Here is a 14,497-nt window from a genome sequence, read left to right as displayed (position 1 = left end):
ATGATCACTCGAGAGGACCTATCTCTTTGTATCACATGGGCAAACCACATCCCGATCAACCATGTCTCGTGACACGTCTCATGACTTAGCCGAAAGCTACCATTCTATCTACTCAGTTATAGAGTAGTGTTTGATAGACCCTAAGTGAGTCGTTTCTCACCCCGGTAACATGTGAGGACCTCAAGTCTCGGACATCCCATATACATCATACTTAAGACTAACATATGGCAATATCTCGATGCGTTTCAAAGTGGATCTCGGTGATCTCCATCCCCGATACCATACTATCCGGTTAGCATCTCTATGTTCATGGCTTGTTAAACATAGTCATCACCCGAATCGTATACTAGTCAAAGGGTATGTGTTCGCATATCCTTATTGATCGGGGACCATTAGAACAATCATCATAAAATATGTAGTCTCACAAAAATCACGTAGTTATTAATATATATCATTGATGATGTTCAAGGACAATACAAATAAATAATGGATACATTAGGAGATAACCCTTATTACGTGATTGCCTCTATGACATATCTTCAACAAGTGACGCCCACCATCGACACTGATTCCATGAAGCCAATAGTTCAGACTGTGCACATAAACCCAATTTACGCTAGTCATATAGGCCATCTCAGTCAAAGGAAAAAACCTAAGCTTCACGCGGGAGTCGAATCCCTAGATTTGCCATCCCAAACACCTTCACATGCCATACAGACACTTCAAACCTTGTCCAAAGAGGGGGATGGGGATGGTTAAAACCTTGGAGCAAGCCGCTGGGAACCTTAACACGAAGGCCAAAGCACACCGACCTTGCACGCGTAGAGATACTTTTCAGTCTTGGTCATGTCGTCGAGCAAAATATACAGTTACTTTCCTATTATGCCTTGTACAGTCCTTCATTCTACTATGGTATTATGTTGGTTCATCTGTTAGAATTAAATGGGCTTGGCCCATGTACAAAATTCTGAAATCTCAAATTGAGCCCATGAATAAATTGGCAAGTGGTGGTGCTAAAGTTTAGTCCCATACCGCTAGTGGAGGAAGTGTTGGACCTCTTTATATAGTGAGTTCTCCCCACTACTCTAAGTATGTGTTGAGAAGAGAAAGGAGAGAACCACATGCGCGCGCTCGCCTCGCCTGGCCTGGCGTACGTGTGACATGCGCGTGAATGGTCCGCCAAAATCCGGTTCGATGCCTTGCCGGGGCGCGGCTACCTTTTGCCGTTTTATTTTTTATGTCTTGGAAGACAAGTTAATTACTTGTCCCATAAGTATACGACTTGGAAACCAAGTCGGTTTGAGATGTGATCGCGACACGGAACCGACCTTGGTCCTCCTATATATACAGCTTATCGGGATCGGCCAAAGACACACCGAACACCATCTAGGGTTTTGCCTCGTCTCCCAACTTGCGTCACCATCGTAGTCTACCTCATCCCGAGCGCCGGCGTCCAACGGCGAACGGGAGAGCGGGTCTCCGGAACCATTCGCCTTTGCGATCCTGTATGGGATAAGGCGAATTAGGTTTTTGGGAAGCGCTTTGCGCGATTGCTCGCTGCTTCCACAACGGGTCGTCTACCAAGCAAATCGGGCGGTGCTGCGTATCGCCGCCTCAAGCGTAATCTACTTCGTCCCGTCATCGCCAATGTCATCGTCAACAACGCGTCTGCACCGGACACATCTCCTTCCTCTACAAACGTTCGGTACGTGCGTCATGTTCCCGTTAGCGTGATGAACATGTTAGACGCGTACATGTTTTGCTACAAGGTCTTGGTGCTATTCATGTTGTCTGCTGCATCTAGTATGTTAGAGTTCCACATGTTAGTAGATGCTACCGTCATGCTTTATATTCTGGAATTAATCATGGAAATTGTGCCTAATTCATCAACAATCCAAAAACCTAATATTAGGCAATTTCCTGAGTTAACTATGGCTGGATTTTCTGATGCACTGAGGCTGGATAAGTTTACCGATGTGCACTTTAAGAGGTGGGAAGTGAGATCCACGCTCTGGCTTACTGCTCTGAAAGTTTTCCATGTTAGTGCTGCCATGCCAGAGGGAACTTCTGATGAAGATCAGAGGAAGTTCCAGGAAGCCAACACTATGTTTGTGGGATACATTTTGAGTGTTCTTGATGACCGTTTGTGTGATGTGTACATACACATACAAGATGGAAAGACACTGTGGGATGCACTGAAGGCTAAATTCGGTGCTACAGATGCAGGCAGTGAATTGTACGTCATGGAGAATTTTCACGACTACAAGATGGTGAATAACCGTTCCATGGTTGAACAAGCTCATGAGATACAGTGTATTGTGAAGGAACTGGAACTCCTTAAGTGTGATCTACCCGATAAATTTGTGGTTGGGTGCATTATTGCAAAGTTGCCTTCTTCATGGAGGAACTTCGCCACTTCTCTAAAACATAAGAGACAGGAGATATCAGTTGAAAATCTTATTGCATCTCTTGATGTTGAAGAGAAAGCTCGGTCTAAAGACACTACTGAGAAAGGAGGTGAAGTTCAACCTACTGCCAACATGGTAAAAAGGCTCCCACAGAACAAGAACAAAGGAAAGAACAAGCCTGTTTTCAACAAGCCTATAAAGACTACTACCTTCAAGAAGAAGAAGTTTAACAAGGTTGAGCTAGAGTGCTACGCCTGCGGGAAGCTCGGACACTTTTCGAAGGAATGCCCAGAACGCGCAGACCGCAGAGGGAAAACCAGCACCAAGACAGTCAACATGGTGACCGCTAGCCATACTGATGGGTATGGTAATTTACCTATTGTGCTTTCAATATTTCAATCATCTTCATGGTGGATTGATTCAGGAGCTAACGTTCATGTGTGTGTTGACGTCTCTTTGTTTACTTCTTATCAGGTCGCAAGGGATTCTTCCGTCCTAATGGGGAATGGGTCGCATGCTTCTGTTTGTGGCATTGGCACGGTGGATCTGAAGTTTACTTCGGGAAAGATCGTGCAACTAAGGAACGTGCAGCATGTCCCTACTATGAACAAGAATCTAGTTAGCGGCTCCCTTCTATGTCGAGATGGGTTTAAGGTAGTTTTAGAGTCAAATAAAGTAGTCGTGTCGAGATTTGGACAATTTATAGGTAAAGGCTATGAGTGCAGAGGCTTGTTCCGCTTTTCCCTTTCAGATTTCTGCAATAAGTCAGTAAACCAAATTTGTGCTAGTATTAATGATGATACAAGTGTTTGGCATTCTCGTTTATGTCATATTAATTTTGGTTTAATGTCTTGACTATCCAGTATGAGTTTAATTCCTAATTTCACACTTGCCAAAGGTTATAAGTGCCATAGTTGTGTGCAATCAAAGCAACCTCGAAAGCCTCACACGGCTGCCGAAGGGAGAAGCTTGGCACCTCTAGAACTCATACATTCTGATCTATGTGAGATGAATGGTGTGTTCACAAAAGGTGGAAAGAAATATTTCATGACTTTGATTGATGATGTGACCAGATTTTGCTATGTTTATTTGTTGCAAACTAAAGATGAAGCTCTCGATTACTTTAAGATCTATAAAGATGAAGTTGAAAATCAACTAGAGAGAAAGATCAAGCGTCTTAGGTCGGATCGTGGTGGAGAATATTTTTCCAAAGTTTTTGATGAATTTTGTGAGGAACATGGTATTATTCATGAGAGGACGCCTCCCTATTCGCCCCAAACAGACGGGATTGCTGAGAGGAAAAACCGCACGTTGACTGACTTGGTGAACGCCATGATAGACACTGTTGGTTTATCTAAGGCATGGTGGGGGGGCTTTGTTGACTGTATGTCATGTCCTGAATAGAGTTCCTAACAAAAATAAAGAGAAAACCCCTTATGAAGAGTGGGTTGGGAGAAAACCATCACTTTCTTATTTGCGCACTTGGGGATGTTTGGCAAAGGTCAATATTCCTATCCCTAAGAAACGCAAACTTGGCCCAAAGACAGTGGATTGCGTTTTTCTGGGTTATGCTCAGCGGAGCATTGCTTATAGATTTTTAGCAGTTAAATCTGAGGTTCCTGATATGCATGTAGATACTGTAATGGAATCTCGTGATGCAACATTTTTTTAGAATATGTTTCCTATGAAAGATATGCATAGCATTGCTACATTTTCTTCTGAGTTAAAATCTAAATCTAGTACACTTGATGATTATATTGAACAAACACCCGAGGAAGTCCATGAGAAGGATAACGATGAAACTCCTGTAAGGAGCAAGAGACAAAGGGTTGCAAAATCCTTTGGTGATGATTTCATTGTATACCTTGTGGACGATACTCCCAAGTCTATTGAAGAGGCATATGCGTCTCCATATGTAGATGGTTGGAAAGAAGTTGTTCAGAATGAGATGGACTCAATTCTTTCTAATAGAACTTGGGAGTTAACTGAACGACCTTATGGTTGTAAACCTGTGGGTTGTAAATGGGTGTTCAAAAATAATTTAAGGCCTGATGGTACCATTGATAAGTACAAGGCGCGACTTGTGGCCAAGGGTACACTCAGAAAGAAGGCGAAGATTACTTTGACACCTCTTCACCCGTTGCTAGAATAACCACCATTCGGGTGCTACTTTCCCTGGCTGCCTCTTATGGTCTGATCATTCATCAAATGGGTGTAAATACAGCTTTCCTAAATGGAGAGTTGGAAGAGGGAATTTATATGGATCAGCCTGATGGGTTTGTGGTAAAAGGAGAAGAGAAAAAGGTGTGAAAGTTGCTAAAATCTTTGTATGGTCTGAAACAAGCACCTAAGCAATGGCATGAGAAGTTTGAAAGAACTTCGACTCATGCGGGATTTGTCATTAATGAGGTTGATAGGTGTGTCTACTATCGCCATGGTGGAGGCAATAGTGCCATATTATGTTTGTATGTGGATGACATATTGATCTTTGGTACAAACATTGTTGTGATCAATGAGATCAAGACTTTTCTATCAAAGAGTTTTGACATGAAAGATCTGGGAGAAGCCGATGTGATCCTAAACATCAAACTTATTAAGGATGAAGTGGGATTACTCTAACGCAATCTCACTATGTTGAGAAGGTCTTGAGCCGTTTCGGCTTTATGGATATCAAGCCTTCTCCAACACCTTATGATCCCAGTGTGACACTTAGAAAGAACAAGAAAGAAATGAGAGGGCAATTAAGATACTCTCAAATTGTCGGTTCACTCATGTACCTAGCTAGCGCTACAAGACCAGACACCTCTTTTGCTGTGAGCAAACTGAGTAGGTTCATGTCCAACCCGGGTAATGATAATTGGCATGCACTAGAAAGGGTTTTGCACTATCTGAGAGGTACTATGAGTTATGGAATTCACTATTCAGGGCACCCCGCTATGCTAGAAGGATATAGTGATTCAAACTGGATCTCTGATATTGTTGTACTCTACGCTACAAGTGGGTATGTATTTACTCATGGAGGTGGTGCAGTGTCATGGAGGTCTTGCAAGCAAACCATATTGACAAGGTCAACTATGGAAGCAGAACTAACTGCGTTAGACACAGCCACTGTAGAGGCAGAATGGCTGCGTGAACTCTTGACGGACTTGCCTGTGGTTGAAAAACCTGTACGGGCTATTCTTATGAATTGTGACAACCAAACGGTTATCGCTAAAGTGAATAATTCTAAGGATAACGCAAAGTCATCAAGACACGTGAAGAGACGTTTAAAATCTGTCAGGAAATTGAGAAACTCCGGAGTAATAACTGTTACGTATATTCAAATAGAAAAAAAACCTGACAAATCCTTTTACAAAGGGACTATCACGCAATGTGATAGATAGTGCATCTAGGGAGATGGGTATGAGACCCATAGACGTTACACCATAGTAGTAACCCAACCTTTGTGATCGAAGATCCCGTGAATTAGGACCTGGGAAGAACAAGCTATTGTTTAACAGAGGAGAGTAATAAGTGACCGTCTCTAAGTGAAGATGCAAAACTCTCAGAGCTGTAAGGCTTAAGTACTATTAGGCAGGTTGGTAACATGTCTTAATGTGATTCTATTGGCTATTATAGCAAAGATGTTGTCCTACAGAACAATCTTGAAAGAAAACACCTATATGAGCTCCGATTGTAAAACGTCACAATCTAGGAGATTTGGGTAATCTCTAGTAATCTCACGAAGAGACCAGGGAGTACAATGTATATGCTCCAAACCGCGGGGTAGCCTACTGGCAGCCAGGTACTGGTTAAGACTTTAAGTGAAACATGTTCACACAAAACTAGCAATTCAAGGCATAGTCCATTGTCAAGTTGTGGATGGATGTAGCTTAAAGTTCTAGGCAGAAGTTCAACTTAACAGTCTCTGCTGAAATACTGGTATATTAAACAAGTGGAGAGACAAGGTAAATCTTTAAATGGGTATTTGAGATCTGGTGGGGGATTGTTAGAATTAAATGGGCTTGGCCCATGTACAAAATTCTAAAATCTCAAATTGAGCCCAGGAATAAAATGGCAAGTGGTGGTGTGGTGGTGCTAAAGTTTAGTCCCATACCGCTAGTGGAGGAAGTGTTGGACCTCTTTATATAGTGAGTTCTCCCCACTACTCTAAGTGTGTGTTGCGAAGAGAAAGGAGAAAACCAGAGAACCACACGCGCGCGCTCGCTCGTCTCGCCTGGCCGGGCCGGGCCGGGCGTACATGCGGCATGCGCGTGAATGGTCCGCCAAAATCCGGTCCGATGCCTTGCGGGGGCACGGCTACCTTCTGCCGTTTTATTTTCTATGTCTTGGCAGACAAGTTAATTACTTGTCCGGTTAGTATACGACTTGGAAACCAAGTCGGTTTGAGACGTGATCGCTACACGGAACCGACCTTGGTCCTCCTATATATATAGCTTATCGGGATCGGCCAAAGACACACCGAACACCATCTAGGGTTTTGCCTCGTCTCACAACTTGCACCGTCATCGTAGTCTACCTCATCCCGAGCGCCGGCGTCCAACGGCGAACGGGAGAGCAGGTCTCTGGAACCAGTCGCCTTTGCGATCCTGTACGGGAGAAGGCGAATTAGGTTTTTGGGAAGCGCTTTGCGCGACTGCTCGCTGCTTCCACAATGGGTCGTCTACCAAGCAAGTCGGACGGTGCTGCGTATCGCCGCCTCAAGCATCGTCTACTTCGTCCCGTCATCGCCAACGTCATCATCAACAACGCGTCTGCACCGAACACATCTGCTTCTTCTACAAACGTTCGGTACGTGCGTCGTATTCCCATTAGCCTGATGAACATGTTAGAGGCGTACATGTTTTGCTACACGGTCTTGCTGCTATTCATGTTGTCTGCTGCATCTAGTATGTTAGAGTTCCACATGTTAGTAGATGCTATCGTCATGCTTTATATTCTGGAATTAATCATGGAAATTGTGCCTAATTCATCAACATCATCAAGGAGTGACCTGCATTTTTTTCATGTTAAAAAAGGAGTGATGATTGCAATTTTTTTCATGTTTTCACTTTTCTCTAGGATTCACAGTATCATGAAACCTAAGTTATAGGGTTTCTCTACTTCCATTTATTAATCCTGCCTTTTAAAATGGCCCCAATTTCATAGGGTTTGTGCACGTGCATGGGATAAATAGTATACCATTATTTCCTGCGAAAATTTTCATATTGGAAACATAATATGCAGAACTTCATAGTTCGCTGCAAATTACCAAATGACACAAGCATACAAAAGAAATCGTATTGGAGTACTTGTTACATCACGTAGCGAGTTTGCCTTTTGCAAGATGCTCGACAAAACACTCCCTTTCAAGAGCAACGATTAGAGCAGGCTGTATTGCATCCCACATGCAAAAAACAGCCAATCAAACCATTGACGCTACGAAAAAATATATGCGTCGTAAGCTCATAATAGTCGGCTTTAAATCATGTGAAAAAAAGGCAAAGGGCAAGTTCCACGTTACATGCAAACAACAGCCTAATCACTGCATCTTTTCCCCTGGTCAGCTTAATTAACATGCATTATCTTGCAACAATTTTAGCTTTATTCCGGCTACTGTTCGTACGAGTCAGTACGCGGAAAATAGTGCAAACCCGAGATAAAGTAGAGCTACCCGATGGGATGGATCCATGCACATGCATGCTTACGGGACAATGGCCAGTGGGATCCTTAGTGGGGGCAATGCTCCTCTTTTGGCTGCTACCCTTGTCCTCATTAGAATCCAAAACCCTCTATCAAAGTGGTATGTCTGCCGGTTCGTAACACTCAAGTCCCTGTTTTGAATTACCTTTTTTGCGGTTCTCAACCAGAAAAACAAGTGTACATTCTCATTTTAGACAAGACGGGGTGGGTGGTTTGGCAAATGGCATATGTGATCAAAATAATCTTGCTCCATTTTTTCCAAAGAACATTGAACTTGCCAGTCCAATCATGTACTCCAAGGGGTAATCGGCCAGGCTGGGTAGATCGTCGTATGTATATAGCCGAAGCCGAACAGCTTTTGAATGAATTAAATAATGGGCCAGGGGGCACCTGGTTTCCAGGGTCGGGCCGGTTGCGCGCGCACTCGTGTGCACGAACTCCTCCCCGACGACACCACGGCCTTTTTCTTCTCACCTAAACTCTTTTCAATTCGGCTCACGGGGACTGGACAAAATCCAATCAAAGCCGCTGCTCGTGTAGGCATATGGGCAGGTCGAGCTCGCAACCATTTCTTTAATCCAAGAGGCACCCAACTGTCCTCGTCACCATGTCAAACTGGGATTTTTAATCTCCGTGCTCGCTTTGTGCAAGCTTTTTAAGTAGGGAGCTCCTAGTATATTAATTAGGACTTGCCGGAGAATCCCAGCCTTTGTTTTCCCTCTGTTATTTTATGCTGGTTTAACCCTCTTTTGTAGATTCTTCATCAGCCTTTGGAGATTTTCTCCTTGATATTTCTCGGCCCGGTAGTGTTGTTCTGCGACGCAGAATTTTGCATGGATTTGAGATGGCGAGGGACTTGACATTCCCAATTTTACACTGTTTTAGCTAACTTATTTTAGCGCTTAACAGTGATTTGGATCGATCATAGTACAGTCCTGTATTATTAAGCCTGACAGTGCATGCTCCCCGGGTATTCAGGTACTGGCCAACTCCTGTCTGCGCTGCGGCGCTAGGCGCTAGGCCAGTGGCCACAAGACACACCATTAAACGCTCGACTCACTTTCCCATACAGTTTGAAGGCGGCCGAAATTTTGGCCGCAAATTCTAGCCTGGGAAGGCAGAGTGAAATTGACCTCTAGTTTAAGCGTGGTGTTGAACTGAACGTTAGAAACAGTGCCAGAAAACTACTCCCTCTGTTTCTAAATATAAGTCTTTAAAAAGGTTTCATTAGTGGACTACATACGGATGTATATAGACATGCTTATAGTGTAGATTCATTCATTTTGCTTTGTATGTAGACTTTTAGTAAAATATCTTAAAAGACTTATATTTAGGAACGGAGGTAGGAAAGTAACCCGGCTACGGATAGATAGGTAGCCGTAGGGGCGAGACTCTCCTCCCACTACCCAACTCATCAACACACGAGTCACACGGGACACGAACGCAACTGGCAATCTCACACTGCTCCACGCTAGTGTAGCTACTGTCACTGAGTACACTGTTCGTACCGGTGGTGTGAACGACTAATATATAAGTAGTATAATACACCATACTACTAGAAAATTCAGATTACATTGTTCAACTCAACCAAGGCTTAGTTTCAGTCAACAATAAGGGCATATGTTTAGAACGCAAAAAAAATCACAGTTGGGATTTGGGTGAGAGAGAAGTCTGCAATTTGTAGAGTCGGTCGAACCTGACCTCCTAATTCGGTTATTTCGAAAGTTGTCAGAACCGTGACTCAAGTATTAGAATTTTACGACTTTACGATCCAAAGTATCCTCTCCGATTCCACGATTTTGCTCATAGAATCTAAGTTTCTACGATCCTAGTAGTTATGATTCTACGATTCACGATCCTACCAACGGAGCTCCGATCCGATTCAGAATCGCGATTTTGACAACCTTAGTTATTTCTGACCTTTTTATACTACTACTAGATAATAATAATAGATTAGCCACCACGACTATTATTACATTGATGTCCTAGAATCTTAGCAAGTTTTTGTATATGCTTGCCATTATTTACATGTCATCTTATTGTTAAACTTACTCCTTCCGTTCAAAAATACTTGTCGGGAAAATGAATAAAAATGAATATACGCAGAATTAAAATACATCTTGATTCATCCATTTCTTCGACAGATATTTCCGGACGGGGCAGTGTTTGGCAAGAATTTATTGACTTACCGAAGAAAACATTTGTTTATTTCTGTAAGTTAATGAAACATGGGGCAATTTGGTGCGAGAAAAATCAGAGATGGGAAAACAGAAGACGTCTATAAGGCCTTAGAAATCAGAGATGTTAAACGAAGAAGAGGTGAAATGAGAACCTTATCGAATATCCATTTCTAAGGCCAGACTCATCTACACCCGCTCAAGAAAAAATCACAAGAAAATACAAAAATATCAAAACAATCCAATTTCTTTTCATGGTAGATAATTTGATGAGTAAGGTGCCCTCCAAATTTCAAATCATTTCGACATACGAGTAGCTCTCAGCAAAAAACACAAATTGGGTCCGAACAATACATGAACAGTATATTTTTTATAAATCCCAAATTTATGTTTTTTGGCGAGAGCTACTCAGATATCTAAACGGTCTGAAATTTCAAGCGCACCTCACACACCAAAATATCTATCATGTAAAAAAAGGATTTTTTTTTTAATTTTTTCTAGTATTTGTTTTGAAGAAAAATGTTGATCGCGGGTGCAGATGAGCCTGGGCACCGAATCACTGCTCTTGAACCTTACTTTCTTTTAGGTACAATAGACTAGATTTAGGGGAAATCGATGCGAGAAAAATGAGAGATGGGGACAAATAAAACAGGAGGAGAAGATGGAAGGAGTTTATAAGGAGGTTGGACGAAGGATAGGTGAAATGGGAACCTTATGTTCTTTTTAACTAGTAGAGAATATTTATTTATAAGTAGTAGAGAAGATTTAGGAAAATTGATACATGAAAAACAAGAGATGGGAAAATCAAATGGGAGAAGGGAAGATGGGGGCGTACATAAGGAGGTTGGACAAATAAGAGGTGAAATGGGAACTTACTTTCCTTTAAAGTAGTAGAGAAAAACTCATTTAACTGTGGGGTTACTTACATGGCATGGATTTAGGGATACAAGTAGGGTAATGTTATTAAGCAAACGTTCATTGCGAGGGGATGGCAAAACAAATGTTTCTCACAACAACTATATTATGCAAAACATGATAATTTCTTCAGGCGAACACGACAATTTTTACAACAAATCCTTATTGTGCCAGAAATGTTCACGTGCTTCCAAAGAAGTCGCCACCTTCCCACAATGTAATTTGCCAAAAAAATGTTCGAAATGTCATGTCTCCGAGCAAACGTTATAGCTATTGGGGTCATACAAGTAACACTCGAATGACGGCAGTCTCCATTCGCCTTAGCCCAAGCTCCCACGTTCTATGTATGTCTTCTCTCCCCAGGCATGTCCCTTCCTTCCTCCTGAGCGAGATGACAACCGCAAACGACGGGTGATCACTGTGGGCGGAAAAAAACACAAGTAATCAATTTTTCCGAGTTCTCCACTCACACCGCTCTCCTAGCCACACTTGCGTTCGTCCCCTTCACGCCGCTCTCCTAGCCACGCTTGCCTTCTTTTTTTAGGTTTGGTTAAGATGTTCATACAACAAAAATTCGGTTTTTTGTTGTTGTAAAAATAGGGATCCGCGAGTTATGGTTAGGAGTGGCTGAACTAGTCATGGATAGCTGAAGGTACTTGTCGACTGTGGGTCTTTTTCTTTTATCATGGACCCAAGTGATAAACTTAACATGAAGAAATCATGAACACAATAGATCAAAGGGCATCTTGGTGATTACATTTCTTTGAAGGAGTTAATGATAATTGTGTGGGGGGTAGAAATGAAGAAATTGTCAATGCGAGAGAACAAAGGGCATCTTGGTGATCACATTGCTTTCAAGGACTCAATGATAATTTATTTTCTTCTGCCTAGTAAAGGGGTGGTGAATTGACTTTTATTTTCTGTATGATGTGTTAGATGTATGAAGATATTATATTACACCTTCGATGGAGGAGTAATTGTTGTCTATGTTGAGTGTAATGAGGACGAAAATGAAGGAATTGCTAGTAAATAAAAACAATAGCGTATGAACCTAATGTTATCATAACTACAAAGATAATGAGCTGTCCATTGTAAAAATATCATATTCTTAAACTGCAGTAAACTGATAATGAGATTCTACCAAATGACACAGGAGTTATAGCTCAAGTTATTAGTAGCCTATCAAAGAAATTTTATGAGTCAAAGGATTAGGAGGGGTGGGGGTTCAAGGTTCCCAAGAGGTTGTCACTGAAGATGCCTTGATTGGTGACTCTGAAGTGGTTAATACTAGATCGCAAACTGATAGTGTTGCAAGAGCTCATGCAATGTGACATCAAACAATTGTGCCTCACAAAGAACAAGAAAAATGAGCATGGCAATGTCTCTACAGATTTATACTATGGGGATACTAACTACATGCAAACAGTGACCATACTAGAGAGGACTAGTGGAACTCATAGAACAAGTAAAGAACAAAATAATAGAACTCGGGATCCCCAAAGGTTGGTTCATATGAATGCTTCTTGTGTTATCCTTATTGATCTAACGAGAAATACATATGGATTAAATATGGACGCTTTGACTTGGATGGTGACGAGACTCGTGAGGATGGTTACATTGAGATAAGGAATAGTAAGTTTCCAAAGTTATATAACTTCAAGACAAATGATCTTCACTTCACTTTGGGAGTGGTTTTCAGCAAGATCCTCATGGGCCAATGAAAAAATATAGGCTAGTAAGTTTTATGAGTAGTGTCTTTAAAAAGTCAAAGGATAAAAGGACCATGGATAGTTTGGATGGATTTGATGTCCATGGCCCATCTATGACCCAAACAACATCATGTGTTCAAGGTTCTGGGTGATTGCCTATGAAGATCAACATAGTTGTGTACTAAACACAGAGGATCATCTTGTAGCTTATAAAGTCATTACTAAATGGTATGAGCACAATATTATCCAACCCACATGTAAGTTGAAATAATTAAATCAATTGTGCTCAATGATTACTTTGTTGATGCTTCAACATCTAAGGCGAGGGTGCAAAAATGATTGGTGTTGGCTTGGATACTATAAACATGGAGAAGAACATATTTAAAAAGTTATATGAGTGCTTCAATGCTATAAAAAAGGGATACAATGAAAGGGGGATACAGAATATGGGCGTAGAAAGGTGATTAAGATTATGAGTTGCTTATTCAAGGAGCATGCCAAGGTGAGAATGTGTGTGCCATTGATAAAGATGCTAACAACGAAATATATCTGATTACGGGTATTAGAAAAAAAAGACAAGGTAAAATTAGGAATGTTTCATTGGACTTCCGACAAAAGACTTGGATATAACAAATCAAGGAGCATGATGGGTCTTCATTTCATATCAATAGAAGGCACACATCTCTGACACTTGCTTGTGTTAATTGTCTCTACACAAGTTGGTTGTCAACATGACTAGCATGTATTTATTATCTCTACACCAGTTTACTTTGCTAATTAGGCTCTATCACTTGACTTCGCTATTTATCTATTCATCACTAGCTTGTGTTAGTTACCATTTATGGTTATGAGTATGGCTTCATCAGTAGAATGCAAGCATATATGCAATGGGCACAACATAGAATGCGGGAAAGGCACATCTATGACAATTGGGGGAAGAGTATAGAATTCATGCTCTATGAAAGAAATGATGGGATATTGAAAATGCTTAAAAAGAGAAGACTTCATGTACCACAAAGCCAATCTATCTCAAGAAACACCTAAAGGTGCAAGGCATATCATGGGTGATAGGCCTAAACATTGTGCTATAAATTTCTTGCCTATTGGAACCATGTGTGACTCAGTAGTTATTGTTTGGGTCATAACCATGCCATCATTTATTCAAGACTCTATACTAACATATTTATGCTAGAAAATATTAGATGGAAAATGTTGGTTATGATCCGAGAAAACAGAATAAAATGTGAGAAGTGGCGTGCTAGTGCAATTTGCCAAATATTTTGAAGAAGCGAAGGTTAACATAAAAATGACTCAATTATGTGATGTTATGTGGAATAGAAAAAGAGGGGTTTAAGGTGAAACATTTGAGCTCTACATGAAGGATTTACAATGTTGACTTGCACAACAAGAATTTTATTATGGATACTTTCAACTAGTATGGCTACCTTGATGCCATTGTATGTGTGATAAATACAAGTGATGTGGATTAATTGATGGTTTGATTCATAAGTGGCATATTTGACGGTGAGATAAGAAAATTATAGTTAACATATTTGATGTGGATTAATTGATGGTTATAAGTGGCATATTCTAGTTAAAATATTCA

Source organism: Hordeum vulgare, chromosome 3H, assembly GCF_904849725.1.
Source record: "Hordeum vulgare subsp. vulgare chromosome 3H, MorexV3_pseudomolecules_assembly, whole genome shotgun sequence".
NCBI classification, from domain to species: domain Eukaryota; kingdom Viridiplantae; phylum Streptophyta; class Magnoliopsida; order Poales; family Poaceae; genus Hordeum; species Hordeum vulgare.
Note: the sequence above shows the minus strand (reverse complement) of the source record.